General features: G+C 42.2%; 1 protein-coding gene across 2 annotated transcripts in view; it reads left to right on the top strand.

Annotated features, from left to right (window-relative positions):
• Nucleotides 1-24,119, top strand: part of LOC143809692 (uncharacterized) — a 99,783-nt gene that overhangs the window by 37,101 nt on the left and 38,563 nt on the right. The window contains exon 1 of one of the 2 annotated variants that reach the window (XM_077292731.1): nucleotides 12,254-12,287. The exons of the other annotated variant lie outside the window; for it this stretch is intronic. The gene's annotated coding sequence lies outside the window, so the exon portion shown is untranslated. Of the gene's footprint in view, nucleotides 1-12,253; nucleotides 12,288-24,119 lie in introns of those variants that run through there. 2 annotated transcript variants of the gene reach the window in all.

Here is a 24,119-nt window from a genome sequence, read left to right as displayed (position 1 = left end):
AAGTGAACACATCGCTGGATCGGCGTCAAACACGCCGATCCAGCGATGACAGCGGGTGATCAGCGACGAAATAAAGTTCTGGACTTCTAGCTCCGACCAGCAATATCACAGCGGGATCCAGATCGCTGCTGCTTGTCAAACACAACGAGATCGCTATCCAGGACGCTGCAACGTCACGGATCGTCGTCGTTCTCGCTGCAAAGTCGCTTAGTGTGAAGGTACCTTTAGTCGAGGACGCCAGTGTGTGCCTAAAGCCACTTGCTGTTCAGTTTTTTTCTTCAGGTTTGAAAAAATGCCTGGTGGGAGAAACACAAGTGACTATTACTCCTCCCAAACTTTCCTTAGGCCATGATCAAACGTGCAGTATTTGGACAGTATTTTACCTCAGTGTTTGAGGTAAATTGAAATGTGATTTCATTTCTCAAATCTCATAGACTTTAGATAGAGATCTGCCCACTGTGGTTCTTTATTACTCGGTGTAAGCTGACCTGCTTTGCGGGTTTCATATCTGCAGCATGTGAATTTCTATTATGGGTACACTGTGCTGATTTTCCTGTAGACTTGCATGTCCCCATAAAACCCATTCCCAAATAAATACACACAAACACGATAGTAATGGAATAAAATGGCCGTGAGGTTTTATTTTGGGTTACATAAATAATTAATAAATAACCAATAAATAATGTTCCATTTATTAAAATTCCAATAAATTCCAAATTTCCAGTAAAACCAAATCCACCAATAACTGAGTGATTTTACCCACAAGGCCAAGACTAACAGAGTCAAGGCCCCCCCAAACCACACAGCCATTTTTCTATAATAAGTTCCAAGTCAAGATTAAAGATATCTAGACCGATATCTGACAGATGGACAGAGTCCCGCCTGAACATGCCCGGTAAAAAACCTTCCAGATCAGTGTGCCGAAAAGAAAACCCATCTACCAGAGGTAAAAATTTTGCCATGGAAAAATTGACCCTTTTCCGAATTCCATCCTAAAAACGGAATTGACTATGTTGCCACAATAACCTGGGAACAATTTCAGAAAAAAACGAAGCTAGTGAACGGAAACATCTGTTTCAAAAATAACATATCAGAGCGCATAGAAGCTAAGAGATTTAATGTATTCACTTTACCCAAATCATTTCCAGATATGTGTAAAATGATCAACTGCGGATAAGGGAATCTTTCCATGCCATTTTTTAGTTCATAAACCAAAGACGACCATCTCATTCCTCTAATACTGTGCCAAAAAACCTGGGCAACGCTAGGATTAAAAGATAAGTTCTCAGAATACGGCCGTTGACTGGCCCTCTTCTGGGCCCAGAATACAAATGAGTGCCCAACGATCCAAATAATTGTTGGACCTACAAGAAAATGAAGAATTAGTCATCATAGAGATCATGCCTGACATAAAGTTTGAACCGCTTAGACTCCCATCTGCCCAATTTTTTTATCTTGGAGTCAGATAACCCAGCCCTGGAAGCTTCTGTGGCCGCAACAATCCTAAAGGAGTGGGAGGAAATTTTAAGATGTCCTTTACCAAGAAAATTCAGACATTTCTTTAAAGGTACCTTCACACTGAGCGACTTAACAACGATAACGATAGCGATCCGTGACGTTGCAGCGTCCTGGATAGCAATATCGTTGTGTTTGACACGCAGCAGCGATCTGGATCCTGCTGTGATATCGTTGGTCGTTGCTGAAAGTCCAGAACTTTATTTGGTCGTCAGATCGGCGTGTATCGTCGTGTTTGACAGCAAAAACAACGATGCCAGCAATGTTTTACAATGGTAACCAGGGTAAATATCGGGTTACTAAGCGCAGGACCCTGGTTACCATTGTAAAAGTAAAAAAAAAACAGTACATACTCACCCTCTGATGTCTGTCACGTCCCCCGGCGTCCGCGCTGCTGCTCAGAGCTTCCTGCACTGAATGTGTCAGTGCCGGCCGTAAAGCAAAGCACAGCGGTGACGTAACCGCTGTGCTTTAGGGCCGGCGCTTACACAGTGCAGGGAAGCTGAAGGCGAGGGACGCGACAGACACGGCAATGTAAGTACGGTATGTAGTGTTTGTTTTTTTTACATTTACACTGGTAACCAGGGTAAACATCGGGTTACTAAGCGCGGCCCTGCGCTTAGTAACCCGATGTTTACCCTGGTTACCTGAGGACTTCGGCATCGTTGGTCGCTGGAGAGCTGTCTGTGTGACAGCTCTCCAGCGACCACACAGCGACGCTGCAGCGATCGGCATCGTTGTCGATATCGCTACAGCGTCGCTTAATGTGACGGTACCTTTAGATAAAACCAAACTGAAAAGAAGTAACTGGAGACCCGTCCCTATGTATAAATAAAGGGCCCTGAACAGCAGGCCTTATACCAATCCATTTAGATAAATTAAACACCGGGCAGATGCTTGAATCAGAAAACGAATTCAGGCAAAGCTCCGAACCTCTACCAAACTGGTCGGTTTTGGATTTCCTTATAAACAAAATAATAAACAAATCATACATTCTAACATCAGAAATACCCGAGCCCTGAGGGCTCGGATTTCTTCAAGGAAACCCTAAGAGCCCCGAAAAAGGAAAGACAAAATATCGATCTAAATAAAACGGCTTCATCCGAATTGAGGCAGACATGCACCAGGGCAGAAGAAATGCTCTTTATTAACGAAAGTGAGATAGGGCGTCTGGTATCCGGTAAAAACTTATTCCGTTTAAGCCCTTTAAGAAATTCCTTAACTGGAAAAAAATTCGGTTAAAGCAATTCCTCCATGCAATTTTAGAAAGAAAGAAACTCCTGCAAAGCATTTTGCTATCGCAGAGTAAGACAGGTTCTTTCCCACCAAGGAATCCGCAAATTTCAGAGCCGAAAAAGGATCAGGAACCATCGCATCGAACCCGTGAAGTACAGAAAAATCAGTCCATTTCTTCCATGCTGCTGAGTAGTCAGCCCATGATCTTTTAGACAGAGAATTCTGTATAAAATAGGGGATTAGTCTGGAATTAGATCCCAAACCGAAGGAGGGCAAGGGGTTGCATCCTTGTCGGCCAATGGCACCTGTTGATAAAAAGCGAGCCACTGACGATTCAAAATAAGGTCCGATAAAAATTGAAACTCACTGACACTTGATTTCGCTTTCAGCCATATGGTATGTTTCAAGCACTCCAAAACTAGCATTCTCAAAATCCTAGCTGCGTATCTGTTTTTTGAAGACAAAGTGTTGAGAGAAAAAAACACCCCAGGATTAACAGAGGAAAGCAAAATTCTAGAATTTCTGATTTTGTGACCCCACAAGTAAATGCCCCCAAAAATTGAAAAAAGATCACTGACTAGCGAGTTTGTATTAATATTCTCAGAAACCCACCTATCGTGCCACTGAATGGAAACCCAATGTGATGAAAATAAAATGCTAACCCCAGAGGAGAGATCCGTCGAAAAAACAAAAGGGAAGGAATCTGCTGATACAAAAGGAGATTGGATTATTGATCTGCCATTAAAATCTGACAGAAAGGAGAGCCAAACTTTGGCATCCTCCTTTAAGTCAGAGCGGATTCTAATATGAGAATTGGGAGAGGAAAAACCTTTAGTAGCTTCATACAAGCTCCTAGAAAAAACACGGCCGATAGGAATAACCCGCAGGGCAAAATTCAACAGACCCAGCAAGGCTTGCAGCTCTCTGAGTGTAGTTTTGGACTGGGACAGAAAATTGGAGAGTGAACTGCACAGCTTAGCGATTTTATCCTCAGGAAGGATAGACTCCATCTTTAACGAATCAATGGTAATACCCAAAAATTCGATTCGTTGAGATGGACCAACCGTCTTTTCATGCGCAATCGGGACACCAAAGTGAGCGCATAAGCGTAAAAAAGTAGATAAAGTGTCTTCACAGGCTGTCGAATGAGAGGGGCCGACAAACAGGAAGTCATCTTGATAATGGAGAATCCCGACGTCCCTGGAACTGGATTCCAAAACCCAATGTAAAAAACAGGAAAAAGTCTAAAAATAAAAACACGATAAAGAAAAGCCCATAGGCAAACATTTGTCAAAGAAAAAACACCCATCAAAATAAAAACCAAGTGAATTAAAACCCTCTGGATGGACAGGTAACAATCTAAAAGCAGACTTGATGTCAGACTTAGCCATCAAGGCTTTAGGGCCAAATTTCCGTAACATCTCTAAGGCACCATCAAAGGAAGAATAGGTGACAGAGCATAATGTCTTGTCCACCTCATCATTCAATGATTGGCCCTGAGGGTATGACAGGTGGTGAATCAGGCAAAACGAACCAGATTCCTTTTTGGGCACAATACTCAGGGGAGAAATGCGAAAATTGATAAACGGAGGAGAAGAAAATGGGCCAGCAACCCTGCCTAGCTCTATTTCGCTGAAGATTTTTTGTCTAGCAATTTCGGGAAAATCGGATAAGGAAGGTAGATTTTTAACAATAAGACAACCAATCCCCTTAAATTGAAGAACACGAAAACCAAAAGAAAAACCCTCAAATAGAAGCTTACTGCTCTCCATGTCTGGGTACCTGTTTAACCAGAATACCATGTTTTGCAGGCTCACTGGAGTCCGAGCTTTTTCCATTAGGATCTTTAATGGCAGATTGATAAGCTGCCTGCTTCTTGAAGCATTTGGCCATAGGGTGAGGGTTCCCACAGAAGAAACACTCATGCCTGAACCTACATCTGTCATTCCATTTGCAAAAGGACTAATTAAAGGCAAAACATACACCTTTTTTGGGAAGGGTATTAGTCTGCTGTCTAGAGGTGGAATGCCTCATAGGAAGCATGAGGTTGATCCAAAGACCAACGTCTTTGGAACCCCAGTGGACATCAGGGTGGACTGACAATTTATGTCTAAATGCCTCATCATAATTAATCCATGCAGACCCACCAAAGTTCCTATATGCCTCTAGAATAATATCCACGTGCTGGAAAAGGCTACTGCAGAGGTTAGGCAATTTTTCGCCCAACACAGCTGCATATATAGCGAAGGCCTGAAGCCAATTATTAAAGGATTTAATATTCCTTTTCATATCCTCTGATTCACACCTGTCATCTTTCTTATCTGATTTAAGCGTCTGGTCCCTACGTGGGAGTAATGAAAAGAGGTCGACATACTGGTGATTCCAAATGAGCTCCTTAACAGAGGAGCTCAAATGAAAGCCCAGGGGGGACAGCTCACAAGTCAGAGCTTCCTTAAATGGGTTAACAGGAGTCGAACTAAGTAAAGGACTCTCAGGCATAAGGGAGGCTACAGCTGGGGAGGGGTTAACAACTCCACCCAAGGCCTCAGCTACAATATGCTTAACTAAGTCTTTGAGATGCTCATGTGGGACAGACATTGGAACATGAAATCTCTCACCATGTCGCTCGTCGTGTGGTCCGGTTCCTGCAGCACCTGCGCTCAAGCCCTCAGGAGTGGGCGAACGCAAATGCGCAGCTGGTCTTGGCTGCAAGTCTTCATCTTCATCTGAGGATTGGTGGGGAAGCAGTGGGACCGATCTGGCGCTTCCAGCTGTTGCTGCCAAAGCCGCCTGGGAGCCAGAAGATGAGGGCACCGCGGTGCTTTTATGGCCGCGACCCTCACCGGCATTCCTGGCAGCTCTTGATGACGTCGCGGCCGCCTCTTGATGACGGCGGCCGAAGTCTCGCGCTGGACTGCGGGATTTAGCCGCTGAGTGGCATCGGGGGTTTGCGGCCGCGTCACCAGCGCCACGCCTGTACCCGGAAGGGGAAGCAGAGGGAGAGAAGCGTTTCTTCTGTCTTCTAAGCCTGGTCCCGGAGACGGCTTCCTGCGGAACCTGCGGCTCATCAGACGGAGGAGGGGTAAGGACTTCTGCTGCTTGTCGAGGAGGGACGGCTTCGGGAGCTGCTGTAATAGGTTTCATAGCTAAGCCGCTCCTCAGCCAGTCCACTCCATCCTCGCCGCCGGCCCTGGCCAATAGTTCTTGGAATAGTTTCTCCATCCCACGTAGGTTCTCTTCTTTCTTCTTGCGCCCGCAAACTGAGGTGACTGGGGCTTGACACGGGGTTATATCTCGGAAAAATACAGCCAAAACCGATATCAGCCAATCAAAATTTGTCAATAAAAGGGCGCACAACCATTGGTCAAAGCCGGTTAGTCTATTAATAGCTCACCGGTTACCATTACCTCAAGATTTTCTCCCCAGTAACATAGGAAAAATAAAATGGGGGTAAGGGTATATGTGGACATGAGACCCCTGCCATATTTCTGTGTGTTTCTGCAGGGGGCTCACATTAGATGCAGGTAGAAAACGCAAATGAGCCTCTAGTGCAGAGGTCCCCAACGTTTCTGACCTTGAGAGCTACATTTCGCTCTGAGAGAGGGTCATGAGCCACATCCAGCCTTGAGAGAGGGTCGTGAGCCACATTCAGCTTCCGCCCCCCCCCCCCCCCCCCACAATAGTGGCAACCAAAAGCCCCCATTACAGGCATTATGGTAAAGCTTTTCCACAAAAATCAGTCACCCCAAAGCAGTATACAAAGATCCCCCCATTCATTAGTCTCCTATAAAGCACTGACAAGACACTGTCACATCCGGCTTCAAACATCTCCTCTAACAGGTCCTGTCTCTAGTGTACCATACTTCAATTATATCAAAACCCCTAAGACCAGTAAATGTGCATCCAGATCTGCTCTTCTGTGCAGGGCTGCTCACAAAATTCACCATTTCCAGATGTGCTCTTCATACCTGTTTGTTAGACCTGGAGCTAATGCACCAAGCTGAGAGACAGCCGCGAGCCACAATTCATGGGACCACGAGCCACATGTGGCTCCCAAGCTACAGGTTGGGGACCCCTGCTCTAGTGTGTTTCTGTTGAGGAAACCTATTAAAAATCCATGTCATCTGCACAGGACTGTATCAATAAAGTTTTGTCAAAGCCAAGTACCAGGAAGTTTAAAAAACAAAGCAGCTTTATTAAAAACGTGACAAACCAACAAGAGACAAAAATTGCAGCAATAAAAATGCATGTAAAAAATGCACTAAAAATCTACAGTAAAAAAATTAACTGAAATGGGGCAGAAAAAATCTGCAGCTTCAAAAGCTCATTGTGGGAATGTAGCCTGAAGGTTTGTACACCAAAAGTCTTTTTTTTTTGCCCGTCTGCTCCATAACCAGCTCCAAAATAAGCGGAAACAATGACTGTGAGCAATTCCTTGTAAAATGACTTGCTTTGTACATGTTCAGTCTTTTGAGCCTCTTTTAGCCAGATGTGAAACAAACCGGTCCATTCTTGAGGAGACTTTCTTCCTGAAAAATGTGAGTTCATACATGTGTTCACATACCCTTAGGATTTGCCAACACTGAGTTTGTGAGAAGTTTTGGGAGAATTCTCCAAATCCTCAAAGACTTCGAACGTCACCTCAGTTTCCGCTCTAAAATGTCAGCTAACAGGCTCAGGGTATACATATCCTCAACCCCTTAGTGACCACAGATATACTTTATAACAGTGCTCATTAAGAAGCCTTATTCCTCGGCGCCGCTTTTTTATGGCACTAAGGAATAAGTGAATAGCCTACAGCAAAACTACTAACCTTCCTGGATTCAGCAGGACTGTCCCGCTTTGAGAACTCCATCCCGCATCCTTTCACGTGACATCTTTTTTCCCGACTTCTATACTCACCTCTCCAAGGTCTTTATCACTCTGTAGCTCGTCCTCCTCTGGGGTGGGGTGACATCTCTTTGTTCAGTGCATAAATTAAATTAGCTGTACCAATGAGCCACAGCTTATAATGATGTAGTTAGGAGAATTTGGTAATCTTGACCCCTATTGCATAACCTAGAAGCAGGTTATACATGTCCACAGAGATACATTGTAGATATAACAATGTATTTCTATGGTCCCTGTATACAGTTGTGAAGAAAAAGTTTTTCTTATTCCTATAAAAGTAGTAAAAAGAGTAAGCAATTACAAAATGTCATTTTTTTTCCAGTGAGTCTCCCAAGGTCTCAAACCCACAACCTTAACATTACAGGCAGATACTTAAGCTACTAAGCCACAATCTCTGATGTCATGGAGATACTTTTCTGTACTCTATCTGTATTGCAGGCTCTGACTCCATAGGCAGATTATACTGACAGAAATACACTGCTATGTACAATATATGAACAAAACAAAGAAAAAATGGAGTAGCCATTAACCACCAATGAAATTTAAAAAAAACATTTACCGGTATTTAAACACTCACTTAGAAATAGTTACTATTAATTACAAATATGTAAAATAAGGAGGAGTAATAATGGAGGGAAGCAAATAGATCCAGCATATCAAACAGCTCTCATTGTGCAAAACACCTACAGTTGTGCTCAAAAGTTTACATACCCCGGCAGAATTTTTGCTTTCTTGGCTTTTTTTCAGAGAGTATGAATAATAACACCAAAACTTTTTCTCCACTCATGGTTAGTGGTTGGGTCAATCCATTTATTGTCAAACTACTGTGTTTTCACTGTGACGTCATATACACGCATCCGCATTGCCCCATAGATGATCGGATGGACCTATAAGGCTGTGTGCACACGTTCAGGATTTTTCACATTTTTTTCACTGTTTTTCGCTATAAAAACACGATAAAACTGCGAAAAAACGCATACATTAAGCATCCTATTGTTAGAATGCAATCCGCAATTTTTGTGCACATGTTGCGTTTTTTTCCGCGGCAGAATCGCATTCCGGAAAAACGCAGCATGTTCATTCTTTGTGCGGAATCGCGGTGATTCCGCACACATAGGAATGCATTGGTCCGCTTACTTTCCGCATGGGGCTATGCCCTCCATGCAGAAAGTAAGCGGATCATGTGCAGTTGGTACCCAGGGTGGAGGAGAGGAGACTCTCCTCCAGGCCCTGGGAACCATATAATTGTTTAAAAAAAAGAATAAAAATAAAAAAATCATATTATTCTCACCTTCCGGCGTCCCCGACCGTCTTCCCGCACCTCGCGATGCTTCCGTTCCCAATCATGCATTGCGAAAATGCAAAGGCAGCATCAATAGTAAAAAGTTGGTCACACTTGTCAAACACTATGTTTGACAAGTGTGACCAACCTGTCAATCAGTTTTCCAAGCGATGCTACAGATCGCTTGGAAAATGATAGCATTCTGCAAGCTAAAAACGCTTGCAAAACGCTAGTGTTTAGTGGGAATATGCATGCGATATACCCGCGGCAGGAGTTGCGGAATTGCCACGGAAATTGCCGCAGAAATTCTGCAATGTGTGCACTTAGCCTTAGGTGACAGAGCACATTGATGACCATGTTTAAGAAATCCGCAGTGAGGCTGTGTGCACACGTTGCAGATTTTTCAAGTTTTTTTCAAGTTTTTTCACTAAAAAAAACCCCCTATAAAAACGCATAAAAGACGCATATATATGCATCCCATCATTTAGAATGCATTCCGCAATTTTTGTGCATATGTTGTGTTTTTTCTGCAAAAAAAACGCATTGCGGAAAAAAATGCAGCATGTTCATTAATTTTGCGGATTTTTTGCGGATTTACCACTATTATTATTGCATCCCAGAACCTCCGGAAAAATCCGCAAAAAATCCGCAAAAAAAAAGCGAGACAAACGCGAAAAATCCGCATGCGGATTTCTTGCAGAAAATGTCCGGTTTTGTTCAGGAAATTTCTGCAAGAAATCTTGACCTGTGCACATTGCCTAAGCAGCCATTTGTGCGGCCGTCAGCAGGCCTCAACAGGGAGAATCATATTAAGGAGCAGGAGTTAACATTGATAGAGCATTGTTAGGGGGAAAAAAGGGACAAGAAATCTGGAACATGCCAGAGAAATTCAATCCCTAATAGGTGTAAGTGAAACAGTAAAGAGAAAGTAACAAATGCAGATGTATACTTCATGGAGACAATAGCATGAAGGAGAAAAGAATAAAGAAGGAAAAACATAATAATATATTAAGTCTGACTGTTTATTGGAAACCATCCATAGCAGAAGAAATAATCAATACACATTGAGAGTTGCATAAATCTAAAAGTTATATTTAACAACCTTAGAATGTGCAAAGAACACACATTGTGGGAGCAATGGAAGTAGTGCAATACACCCATAATGTCACACAGCATATTATAGAAAAATATCAAATACGAGGGGAGTTCGTTAAAGATTTCCCCTGACACACTTCTATTTTTCACAGGACCCTGAAACTGCACGTGCAATTATATAAATCTCTAAAAGTTACGTGCCAATTTCTACTCAGAACTGATTTTACAGGTGTTGAAGTGGTGTGAGGTTTGATAATTGACCCAGTGGAATACAGAGCAGTCATCAAGTTCCTTTACTTGAAAGGCCGCACACCAAAGGACTCGTTCGATGAGATGAAAGAGGTTTATGGTGATGATTCCCCATCATATGATGTAGTCAAGAACTGGCATCGTCAATTCAAATGTGGTCAGACTTCGGTGCCAACAGCTCCAATTCCAGGGCGACCCCACTCTGTTACTGATGAACACACCATCGAGCAAGTGGAGGTCACCATTTTTGAAAATCTCAGCGAAACCATTTGCCACCTAGCCCAAAATGTCAAGATTAGTGTGGGGTCCATGGAAACAATCATCCAAGACAATCTTCACAAGCATAAGGTATACACTCCCTGGATTCCCCGTCTGCGCATACCTTTCCAGAAGCAGGAACAAGTTGAATGCTCTCAGACTCTATTGATGATGTGCCATGGAAACCAGGAGGACTTTTTCAACAGACTGATAAGAGAGGATGAAAGCTGGGTCCATCACTATGATCCCGAGATTAAAGTCCAGTCGTGCAATGGAAGCATCATGACTCACCACCTCCAAAGAAGGCACATGCCCAACCCTCGTCAGGCAAGGTCATGCTCACAGTATTTTGGGACCAGCACGGAGTAGTATTGATGGATTTAATAGCAAAGGGTACCATGATCCCTGGGGCATACTATGCTTCACTGCTGCGGAAACTGCGGAAGGCCATCAAAACCAAGAGACGAGGCATGCTCAGCAAAGGTGTCCGCCTTCTGCAAGACAATGCACCAGCTCACAACTCACATGTTGCCCAAATGGAAGCATAGTCCTGTGGCTTTGAAATTCTTCTGCATTCCCATTATTCACCCGACATTGCATCATCAGACTTCCACCTCTTTCCAACAATGAAGTTATTTTTGAAGGGCAAGCTTTTTCCAGATGATGAGACTCCTGTCGACTTCTACAAGCGAGGCGTTTACAGTTGCTTAAAGAGATGGGAGAAGTGTGTGTCCCTAGTGGCAACTAACTAGAGCAGGACTAATAACTGTGTTGAGTTTCATTGCTCTCAGTCCACAGGAAGTGGTTCAGGGGAAATCTTTAATGAACACCCCTTGTAAAGATACACTCCATCCCCCTTTTATCTCCCGGCGCACAAACACCCACACAAGATCTTGTCACAAAATTAGAATATCATCAAAAAGTTAATTTATTTCAGTTCTTCAATACAAAAAGTGAAACTCATATATAGAGTCATTACACACAGAGTGATCTATTTCAAGTGTTTATTGATGATTATGGCTTTCAGCCAATGAAAATCCAAAAGTCATTTTCTCAGTAAATTAGAATACTTTATAACACAAGCTTGAAAAATGATTTTAAAATCTGAAATGTTGGCCTACTGAAATGTATGTTCAGTAATAGCACTCAATACTTGGTTGGGGCTCCTTTTACATCAATTACTGCATCAATGCAGTGTGGCATGGAAGCGTTCAACCTGTGGCACTGATGATCTGTTATGGAAGCCCAGGTTGCTTTGATAGCAGCCTTCAGCTCGTCTGCCTTGTTGGGTCTGATGTCTCTCATCTTCCTCTTGACAATACCCCATAGATTCTCTATGGGGTTAAGGTCAGGTGTGTTTGCTGGCCAATCAAGCACGTTGATACTGTTAAACCAGGTATTGGTACTTTGGGCAGTGTGGACAGGTGCCAAATCCTGCTGGAGAATGACATTTCCATCTCCAAAAAGCTTGTCGGCAGAGGGAAGCATCAAGTGCTCTAAAATTTACTGGTAGACGGCTGCGCTGGCTTTGGTCTTGATGAAACACAGTGGACCTACACCAGTAGATGACATGGCTCCCCAAACCATCACTGATTGTGGAAACTTCACACTAGACCTCAAGCAGCTTGGATTGTGTGCCTCTCCACTCTTCCTGCAGACTCTGGGACCTTGATTTTCAAATGAAATGCAGAATTTACTTTCATCTGAAACCAACACCTTGGACCACTGAGCAACAGTCCAGTTCTTTTTCTCCTTGGCCCAGGTAAGACACTTCTGGCGTTGTGTATTGGTCATGAGTGGCTTGACACAAGGAATGCAACACTTGTAGCCCATGTCCTGGATAGGTCTGTGTGTGGTGGCTCTTGAATAAATGACTCCAGCAACAGACTGCTCCTTGTAAATCTCCCCCAAATTTTTGAATTACCTTTTCTTAACCCCTTAAGCCTCGAGGGTGGTTTGCACGTTAATGACCGGGCCAATTTTTACAATTCTGACCACTGTCCCTTTATGAGGTTATAACTCTGGAACGCTTCAACGGATCTTGGTGATTCTGACTTTGTTTTCTCGAGACATATTGTACTTCATGTTAGTGGTAAAATTTATTTGATATAACTTGCGTTTATTTGTGAAAAAAACGGAAATTTGGCGAAAATTTAGAACATTTCGCAATTTTCCAAATTTGAATTTTTATGCCCTTAAATCACAGAGATATGTCATGCAAAATACTTAATAAGTAACATTTCCCACATGTCTACTTTACATCAGCACAATTTCGGAACCAAAATCTTTTTTTGTTAGGGAGTTATAAGGGTTAAAAGTTGACCAGCAATTTCTCATTTTTACAACACCATTTTTTTTTAGGGACCACATCTCATTTAAAGTCATTTTGAGGGGTCTATATGATAGAAAATAACCAAGTGTGACACCATTCTAAAAACTGCACCCCTCAAGGTGCTCAAAACCACATTCAAGAAGTTTATTAACCCTTCAGGTGTTTCACAGGAATTTTTGGAATGTTTAAATAAAAATGAACATTTAACTTTTTTTCACCAAAAATTTATTTCAGCTCCAATTTGTTTTATTTTACCAAGGATAACAGGAGAAAATGGACCCCAAAAGTTGTTGTACAATCTGTCCTGAGTATGCTTATACCCCATATGTGGGGGTAAACCACTGTTTGGGCGCATGGCAGAGCTCGGAAGGAAAGGAGCGCCATTTTACTTTTCAATTCAAAATTGACTGGAATTGAGATGGGACGCCATGTTGCGTTTGGAGAGCCCCTGATGTGCCTAAACATGGAAACCCCCCACAAGTGACACCATTTTGGAAAGTAGACCCCCTAAGGAACTTATCTAGATGTGTGGTGAGCACTTTGACCCACCAAGTGCTTCACAGCAGTTTATAATGCAGAGCCGTAAAAATAAAAAATCATATTTTTTCACAAAAATGATATTTTCTCCCCCAATTTTTTATTTTCCCAAGGATAAGAGAAGAAATTGGACCACAAAAATTGTTGTACAATTTGTCCTGAGTGCGCTGATACCTGATATGTGGGTGTAAACCATTGTTTGGGCGCATGGCAGAGCTCGGAAGGGAAGGAGCGCCATTTGACTTTTCAATGCAAAATTGACTGGAATTGAGATGGGACGCTATGTTGCGTTTGGAGAGCCTCTCATATGCCTAAACATTGAAACCCCCCACAAGTGACACCATTTTGGAAAGTAGACCCCTTAAGAAACTTATCTAGATGTGTGGTGAGCACTTTGACCCAACAAGTGCTTCACAGAAGTTTATAATGCAGAGCCGTAAAAATAAAAAATCATATTTTTTCACAAAAATGATATTTTCTCCCCCAATTTTTTATTTTGCCAAGGGTAAGAGAAGAAATTGGACCCTAAAAGTTGTTGTGCAATTTGTTCTGAATACGCTGATACCTCATATGTGGGGGTAAAGCACTGTTTGGGCGCATGGGAGAGCTCGGAAGGGAAGGAGCGCCGTTTGACTTTTCAATGCAAAATTGACTGGAATTGAGATGGGACACCATGTCACGTTTGGAGAGCCCCTGATGTGCCTAAACATTAAAACCCCCCACAAGTGACACCATTTTGGAAAGTAGACCCCCTAAGGAACTTATCTAGATGTGTTTTGAAAGCTTTGAACCCCCAAGTGTTTCACTACAGTTTATAACGCAGAGCCGTGAAAATAAAAATTATTTTTTTTTTTCAGAAAAATGATTTTTTAGCCCCCAGTTTTGTATTTTCACAAGGGTAACAGGATAATTTTGACCCTAAAAGTTGTTGTCCAATTTGTCCTGAGTATGCTGATACCCCATATGTGGGAGGAACCACTGTTTGGGCGCATGGCAGAGCTCGGAAGGGAAGGAGCGCCATTTGGAATGCAGACTTAGATGGATTGGTCTGCAGGCGTCACGTTGCATTTGCAGAGCCCCTGATGTACCCAAACAGTACAACCCCCCCACAAGTGACCCCATATTGGAAACTAGACCTCCCAAGGAACTTATCTAGATGTGTTGTGAGAACTTTGAACCCCCAAGTGTTTCACTACAGTTTACAACGCAGAGCCGTGAAAATAAAAAATCCTTTTTTTTCCCACAAAAATGATTTTTAGCCCCCCAAATTTTTATTTTCCCAAGGATAACAAGGGAACTTCGACCCTAAAAGTTGTTGTCCAATTTGTCCCGAGTACGCTGATACCCCATATGTTGGGGTAAACCCCTGTTTGGGCGCACGGGAGAGCGCGGAAGGGAAGGAGAACTGTTTTACTTTTTCAACGCAGAATTGGCTGGAATTGAGATCGGACGCCATGTCGCATTTGGAGAGCCCCTGATGTGCCTAAACAGTGGAAACTCTCCAATTCTACCTGGAAACCCTAATCCAAACACACCCCTAACCCTAATCCCAACGGTAACCCTAACCACACCCCTAACCCTGACACACCCCTAACTCTAATCCCAACCTTAATCCCAACCGTAAATGTAATCCAAACCCTAACCCTAACTTTAGCCCCAACCCTAACCCTAACTTTAGCCCCAACCCTAACTTTAGCTCCAACCCTAGCCCCAACGCTAGCCCTAACCCTAGCTCTAACCCTAACCCTAGCCCTAACCCTAGCCCTAACCCTAACCCTAGCCCTAACCCTAGCCCTAACCCTAACCCTAATGGGAAAATGGAAATAAATACATTTTTTAATTTTTTTTATTTTTCGCTAACTAAGGGGTTGATGAAGGGGGGTTTGATTTACTTTTATAGCGGGTTTTTTAGCCTATTTTTATGATTGGCAGCCGTCACACACTGAATGAACCACATTTTGAGAGCTATAATTTTTTCATATTTTGGTCCACAGAGTCATGTGAGGTCTTGTTTTTTGCGGGACGAGTTGACGTTTTTATTGGTAACATTTTCGGACACGTGACAGTTTTTGATCACTTTTTATTCCGATTTTTGTGAGGCAGAATGACCAAAAACCAGCTATTCATGAATTTCTTTTGGGGGAGGCATTTATACCGTTCCATGTTTGGTAAAATTGATAAAGCAGTTTTATTCTTCGGGTCAGTATGATTACAGCGATACCTCATTTATATCATTTTTTTTATGTTTTGGCGCTTTTATACGATAAAAACTATTTTATAGAAAAAATAATTATTTTGGCATTGCTTTATTCTGAGGACTATAACTTTTTTTATTTTTTTGCTTATGATGCTGTATGGCGGCTCGTTTTTTGTGTGACAAGATGACATTTTCAGCGGTACCAAGGTTATTTATATCCGTCTTTTTGATCGCGTGTTATTCCACTTTTTGTTCGGCGGTATGATAATAAAGCGTTGTTTTTTTGTTTTTTTCTTACGGTGTTCACTGAAGGGGTTAACTAGTGGGACAGTTTTATAGGTTGGGTCATTACGGACGCGGCAATACTAAATATGTGTACGTTTATTGGGTTTTTTTTGTTTTTTTTAGATAAAGAAATGTATTTATGGGAATAATATATTTTTTTTCTTTATTTAGGAATTTTTTTTTAATCTTTTTTTTTACACATGTGGAAATTTTTTTTTTTACTTTTTTACTTTGTCCCGGGGGGGACATCACAGATCGCCGATCTGACAGTTTGCACAGCACTCTGTCAGATCGGCGATCGTACTTTCATCGGAGCAGACTGCTCTGCAGCCTGCTCCGGACCCGGAAGTACTCCCTGCAGGACCCGGATGCAGCCCCGCGGCCATTTTGGATCCGGGGACTGCAGGGAGGAGATGCTCTGTACAAGGTGAGTACATCGCCTTGTACCGATCGTCTCAGGGAAGCACGCAGGGAGCCCCCTCCCTGCGCGATGCTTCTCTGTACCGCCGGTACACCACGATCATGTTTGATCGCGGTGTGCTGGGGGTTAATGTGCCGGATGTCAGCTGCGATAGGCAGCTGACACCCGGCCGTGATCGGCCGCGCTCCCCCGTGAGCGCGGCCGATCGCATATGACGTACTATCCCGTCACTGGGAATTAAGTCCCAGGTCATCTTGACGGGATAGCACGTCATATGGGATTAAGGGGTTAACAATCATTTCAAGGCTGTGGTTATCCCAGTTGCTTGTGCACCTTTTTCTCGTATACTTTTTCCTTCCACTCAACTTTCCATTAATATTCTTGGATACAGCATTCTGTGAACAGCCAGCTTCTTTAGCAATGATCTTTTGTGGGTTACCCTCCTTGTGGAGTTTGTCAATGACTGCCTTCTGGACATCTATCAAGTCAGCATCTTCCCCATGATTTTGGAGCCTACTGAAACAGACTAAGGGACTTTCTTAACTGCTTAGGAAGCCTTTGCAGGTGTTTTTGGTTAATTATTCTAATTCACTGAGATAATGACTTTTGGGTTTTCTTTGGCTGTAAGCCATAATCATCAAGATTAATAGATCACTCAGTTTGTAATGGCTCTATATAATATATGAGTTTCGCTTTTTGTATTGAAGAACTGAAATAAATTAACTTTTTGATGGTATTCTAATTTTGTAAGAAGCACTAATATATGGCAATAGGTCCTCACACACCCTGATAAACCTGATTCTGAGGTCCTTTGTAGAAGGGGAGATACTGTCACGGCTTTACCACGGCAGAAAGGATCTAGAAGACTGCAGTGTCTAATTTCTCCTACTCCTGCACTGATTAGAAGCACTTCGCCTTCATGTTAAATGGTGCAGGTTTCTTTTAGCAGTGCAAGGGTTAATCTCAATTGAAAGCTCCTGGAAGCTTTCCTGCATTAAGGCTCAGCTGTTCACTGTTAACCTCTCTCATCTACTATATAATAAGGGTCCTGGCTAGCACTCAGAGGATAGCTTTTGCTGCATGGCAGGCGGTTATTGGTTGTTATTTGAGAAGGCCATTGGTGGATTTATCTGTCATTGTTGCTAGATTTTGTGTGTGATAGCTCCCCTTCTTCTCCTTCTTAGGTTTAACCCCATCCTCCATGCCCCAGTGCATTACTCTGTTGTTTGTGCGAGTATACTTGTAAGATTGGTATTTTTCGTTATCCCTGTTTGTACTACCTTGTTAGTCTAGTTGGTGTATTATGGTACACTACTACTCCGCTCTTCCCTGGGTGGGGAAAGGGTACAGACTGAGTGTGCATTCAGGAGCTAACGCAAGGTATTGTGGTCACAGTGTCTTCACCATCAGAAGTAATCTGGGGAACAGGGCGAGCTAGGGCGCCCCCTACTGTTAGGGACAAGGAAGGAGCTCCTGGCCCCGGGACACCCGACAAGAGAGTCATGACACACAGGTTGATGCAGCATAAAAGAGAATGTTTCGGTTTTTGTGGCCTTCATTTATAGATGATCACCATGGTCTTCTGGGGAATATTCCAAAAACAAGAGGAAGAAAGACATTACTCACTGTGACAAGCGTGAACCATCAAAGACTGTAATGGTAATGCTAAAAAGAGAAACAAGACACACAAGAAATAAAAATAAAAATTTGGAAATTACAAGGAGTAAAAAAGTTGTTAAGTCAACATATTGGTCTTATGGGACAGAGTCACATAAAGCAAGACTTATTCTATAGAAAGGGCAAAACTATCGTATTTAGTAGGGAAATCCAACGGCATTCTCGTTGGGCAAATATCTGCTTGGCATTTCCCCCTCTAGTGCCACAATTGACCCTATCAATGCCATCCATGGAATAGCTTAAAATGTTCAGGCAGGGTTTTTAACAGAGACAGGTCTGACCCCTTTCACAACCACAATGTACCTGCTTTCTAATTTGGATTTTTAACTCGAATGAGGTTAACCCCACATATATCTTGCAGGGGCAAGTGGCGTAATACACGACAAGTGCAGTGTTGGATGTAATGTGGTGTTTGATCTGATACTCCTGTACTCCATCCGATGGAAGGAAAGACATAGATCTTACCATATTAGTACATGCTAGGCAATTACCGCAAGGATAGAAACCCAATATTGGGCCCCTGGTGCCAAATGGAATGGTGGTTTTGGCCACATAGTGACTGTGTACTAGGCAGTCCTTCAGGTTTGCTACCCCTATTGGGTGTTATCCTTGGAGCTCATGTTAAATTCTTAGCCAACACGTTGTTCGTTTGGAGAATGAACCTGTGGCTTCTTAGAATTGTACGAATAGACTCATAATGGCAATTGGAGGTAGATATGAAATTAGTATCCATACTCTTTTTGTTATTTTTTTTGTAAATGTAAAAGTAATTCATCGCGTGGTATTACTTTGGCTCTCCTATACCCACATTTTATATTTATCCTACTGTAACCCCTAGATTCGAATCTCTTTTTTAAAATGGTAGATTGGTGTTCGAATCTAGCATTAGTCGAACAAATATGTCGAGCTCTTAGGAACTGACCAACTGGGTTGGCTTTAATGACTGGAGAAAAGTGTGCCAATGAGGCATGGAGCAAGACATTTACAGATGTTTACAATTCACTATCAATCGTAACCAGCATCATGTTTGGTTCCAGATACATACCATTTACCTTTGTAAGGACATCCGTAGTAGTGTCCCTGACATAGGGCAGCGTTTCGACTATAGATTTCAATTAATAATACATTTACACTAGTTGGCCCGTGCAAAATTTTCACACGTTGGTTGTCGGGGGCACAGGCAATTTCAGGAAAATCAAGCTGGTCAAATGTTAATGTATTTAATGAGATGAACACAGAGAGGTATTTATATGTGTAGATTGGTAATACAATAAATTGGTTTGATAAGTAGAGGCAAAAAAAATGTCTTGAGGTTGTGGTGCCACCTGCAGGTTATTGTTTTTTTTCTGCAGGTTTCTGAAAATGAATGTTTAAACTGTATTTATTGATCAAATAATGAATGTGTGATTTGTTTGTGTCTTTTCTTGCTGAAAGGGGCAAGTTTACCTTTTAAATGGTGTATTATTTGTGTGTGGGGAGCGAAGTAATCACTGAAAAAGCAGTGCATTTTTACAAATGTGTTTGCATATGTGACTCACCATTTGTGTGTGTGGGGTGAAGTAATCACTGAAAAAGCAGTGCATGTTTACAAATGTATTTGCATATGTGACTCACCTGCAGTGAAGTGTGCAATCCTCGAATTTGCCTGAAATAGGCTGGGCAAGCACTTTGGCAAGCTGGAAAGACCCCAAGGCAAATGCCACCTGCAGGTCATTTGACCTTTGAAATGGTGTATCATTTTTGTGTGTCGGCGGAGTATAAACGGAACAAGTGTGCAATTGAATAGGCAGTGCATGTTTACAAATGTGTTTATGTGACTCACCTGCAGTGAAGTGTGCAATCCTCCATTGTGCCTGAAATCGGCTGGGCAAGGAGTTCGGCAAGCTGGAAAGCCCCCAAGGCAAGTGTTAGGATTTGTTTGTGATGTCTGTAAGCAGCTTTGTGATAGTGTGCTTTGAGATAGTGTGATTGCACCTGCAGGTCATTTTTCCTTACTGCAGGTTTATGAAAATTAATGTTTAAACTGTATTTTGTGATCACATCATGGATGTGTGGTTTGTTTGGCTATTTTCTTGCTGAAGGGGGCAAGTTTACCTTTCAAATGGTGTATCATTTGTGTGTGTGGGAGCAGTATGAACGGAGATACAAAGTAATCACCGAAAAAGAGTGTTTAGAAATAATATATAAGGATGGCATGTGGCATGCCCAAGACAATCAGACGTTGAGGTGGATTCGAAAGGTTCTTATGGACCTTTGGAAGAAGATAAAAGGTGGGAAGCTTAGGAAATTTGGTAAGAAGACCATCAAGGATTTTTTGGGGATGACACTGGCATCCAAGGCATCATCTAGAATTTTTTCTAGTTTGGTAGAGAAGGATAAGATCGGACTGTGAAGAAGTACATGGTACGCATCACAGATTTTTAGTTGCTGAAAAGCTTCTTTCTCATATTTACAGCTCTGGCAAAAATTAAGAGACCACTGCAAAATGTTCAGTTTGTCTGATTTTTCTCTTCATAGGTATATTTTTGAGTAAAATGTAAATTGTTGTTTTATTCTGTAAACTACTGACAACATGTCTCCGAATTTACAGGCAATAAATTTTGTATTTTTCTTTTTACAAAGAAAAATGGTCAAAATAATAAAAAAAAAAAACCCAGTGCTTTCAGAGTTCAAATAGTGCAAAGGAAACAAGTTGATAATCATTTAGAAACAACAATACTAATCTTTTAACTCAGGAAGAGTTCAGAAATCAATATTTTGTGGAATAACCATGATTTTTAATCACAGCTTTCATGCGTCTTGGCATGCTTTCCCCCAGTCTTTCACACTGCTTCTGGCACAAAAATGTAAGCAGTTCTTCTTTGTTTGATGGCTTGTTACTATCCATCATCCTGTTGATTACATTCCAGAGATTTTCAATGGAGTTCAGGTCTGGAGATTGGGCTGCCCATGACAGGGTTTCGATGTGGTGGTCTCTTAATTTTTGCCAGAGCTGCATCTACTGGCCTGATCTCGATGTTGCCACCTTTGTCCTCTTCCTTGTTGACAATGTCATTGTGGGATTGTAGTTTTTAAGGCCATCCTTTGTGTTGAGGTAAGGTTATCACTATGTATTATGCCACTTGCCACTCTGCCTCATTATTGTAAGTAGCCTAAAGTGGAGTTATTGTACACATGTATGGCATTGCTGTAGTGTAGAGAGATTTTTTTTTTATGGGATTCATTTCTCCCGAAGCAGAAGTTGGGCACAATGTATTGGCACTAAGCTGGCATATTTGCAATTTTCCATAAAAAAATATATACATGCACATATTTTTCACATTTTTGTTCCTTCATTCATTCATTCATTCATTCATTCATTCAATTATTTATTTTTTATTTCCCTTGTACTTAGAGATGGCATGTTAGCCCCAGTTACAGGGCAATTAAACCTACTGACTATACTCTATCTGCTAAGACCCAGCAGCTCCTGATTCCTTCCGGTACTGAAGAAAGAGACAGTAGCACAAATTATTATTACAGCTTCCTGACCTGTACTCAGAGGTCATTCAGCGCTGTGTATACAGTGATCAAACAGCATTATGAAAGAGCCCGGCAACCGGTCATACAGGTGTATGACACCGTTCATACAAGTGTGCCTACAGTAACGACAAAAAAAAGGAGAAGCCAGCACTGCTTAAGGTCAGGACACAATACATAAGGTGCACATGCACATACTGAATTCTATCTGTATTTCAAATATGAGACATTTAGCAAACAATTGATCAATTCTTTGAGCTACCCCGCCACTTCACGGCATTCTCATAGTGGGGCAGTCCTATTCTACGTGTTTTATTTACATTGTGCCATTACGGCCTCCTAAATGTATTAAGAGTGAGAAAAAAAAAAAAAAAGGAAAGACAACATTAAATAACATTACCATAACATGCAAACTGTACCTGGAGCATTTCAGAATCACTCCCTTGGTGCCACGAAAGGCAAGCGCAGGTAAAAGCCGATCAGGTCCTGTGCGGACATTTCAGATCTGGCTTCCACACTTCCAAACCAGCACCAAAGTTAAAGAGTGAAACAGGCTGAGACACAGGTGCACAATTAACTAGAGCCTGAGGCAGGGCAGGGCTGCTGTGTGTGTGAACAGCAGCCTATCTTTCTTTTTATACTCTTTATACATTTTAGGAGGCCGTAATGGCACAATGTTAATAAAATACGTAGAGTAGGACTGCCCCATTATGAGATTGCCGTGAAGTGGCGGGGTGGCTCAAAGAATTGATCAATTGTTTGCTAAATGTCTCATATTTGAACTACAGTTAGAATTCAGTAGGTGCATATGCACCATTTGTATTGCGTTCTGACCATAAGCAGTGCTGGCTAGGGTTGAGCGACTTTTCATTTTTTGAGATCGAGTCAGGTTTCACGAAACCCGACTTTCTCAAAAGTCGGGTCGAGTGAAATCGGCCGATCTTATTGAAAAGTCGGGGTCGGGGATCGGCCAAAACACGAAACCCAATGCATTTCAATGGGGAAGCATACTTTTTTAATATTTGCTTCAGCGCGATAATGTTGAAAAGCGAGTAATTCAATTGCCGGCTTTTCATTTCTCCTGCCTAAACCCGACATGATATGAGACATGGTTTACATGCAGTAAACCATCTCATATCCCCCTTTTTTTTGCATATTCCACACTACTAATGTTAGTAGTGTGTATGTGCAAAATTTCGGCGCTGTAGCTATTAAATTTAAGGGTTAAATCGCGGAAAAAATTGGCGTGGGCTCCCACGCAATTTTCTCCGCCAGAGCGGTAAAGCCAGTGACTGACGACAGATATTAATAGCCAGGAGAGGGTCCATGGTTATTGGCCCCCCCGTGGCTAAAAACATCTGCCCCCAGCCACCCCAGAAAAGGCACATCTGGAAGATGCGCCTATTCTGGCACTTGGCCACTCTCTTCCCACTCCCGTGTAGCGGTGGGATATGGGTTAATGAAGGGTTAATGCCACCTTGCTATTGTAAGGTGACATTAAGCCAGATTAATAATGGAGAGGCGTCAATTATGACACCTATCCATTATTAATCCAATTGTTTGAAAGGGTTAAAAAACACACACACATGATTAAAAAGTATTTTAATGAAATAAACACAGCGGTTGTTTTAATATTTTATTGCTCTCTCAATCCATTTGAAGACCCTTGCTTGGCAAAATAATAAACCCACAATATACACACCCTCTGATGAACTGTCACGTCCCACGAGGTAAATCCATCTGAAGGGGTTAAAATATTTTACAGGCAGGAGCCCTGCTAATGCAGCTGTGCTTGTGCCTGTAAGCCCCGGCGAATGAAGGAAATGTAGGTCAATGACCTGTAGTTACCTTCAGTCGCGGTGATGCGCCCCCTGGTGGATGTCCTCATATGACCTGGAGCGTGGGAAAAAGTTCCCAGGCTGCAGTTCATGAGGACATGAGGCCACCCCAGATGTGCCTTCTCTGGGGTGGCTGGGGGCAGATGTTTTTAGCCACGGGGGGGCCAATAACCATGGACCCTCTCCTGGCTATTAATATCTGCCGTCAGTCACTGGCTTTACCGCTCTGGCGGAGAAAATTGCGCGGGAGCCCACGCCAATTTTTTCCGCGATTTAACCCTTAAATTTAATAGCTACAGCGCCGAAATTTTGCACATACACACTACTAACATTAGTAGTGTGGAATATGCAAAAAAAGGGGGATATGAGATGGTTTACTGTATGTAAACCATGTCTCATATCATGTCGGGTTTAGGCAGGAGAAATGAAAAGCCGGCAATTGAATTACCGGCTTTTCAACATTATCGCGCTGAAGTAAATATAAATATATATATATATATATGTGTGTCTCTCTATGACATATATATATATATATATATATATATATATATATATATATATATATATATATATATATATATATATATATATATATATATATGAAAACGAAACCCGACTTTGGATTACAGATCGTGTACCGCCGACCCGATCCCAGAGTGGGATCGGGTCGGGTTTCACGAAACCCGACTTTGCTAAAAGTCGGCGACTTTTGAAAAGTGCCGATCTGTTTCGCTCAACCCTAGTGCTGGCTTCTCCTTTTTTTTTTGCCTACAGTAACCACTCATAGC

This window comes from Ranitomeya variabilis, chromosome 2 (genome assembly GCF_051348905.1).
Source record: "Ranitomeya variabilis isolate aRanVar5 chromosome 2, aRanVar5.hap1, whole genome shotgun sequence".
In the NCBI taxonomy this organism is placed as follows: Eukaryota; Metazoa; Chordata; class Amphibia; order Anura; family Dendrobatidae; genus Ranitomeya; species Ranitomeya variabilis.
Note: the sequence above shows the minus strand (reverse complement) of the source record. Positions and strands in the feature narration are given on the sequence as shown.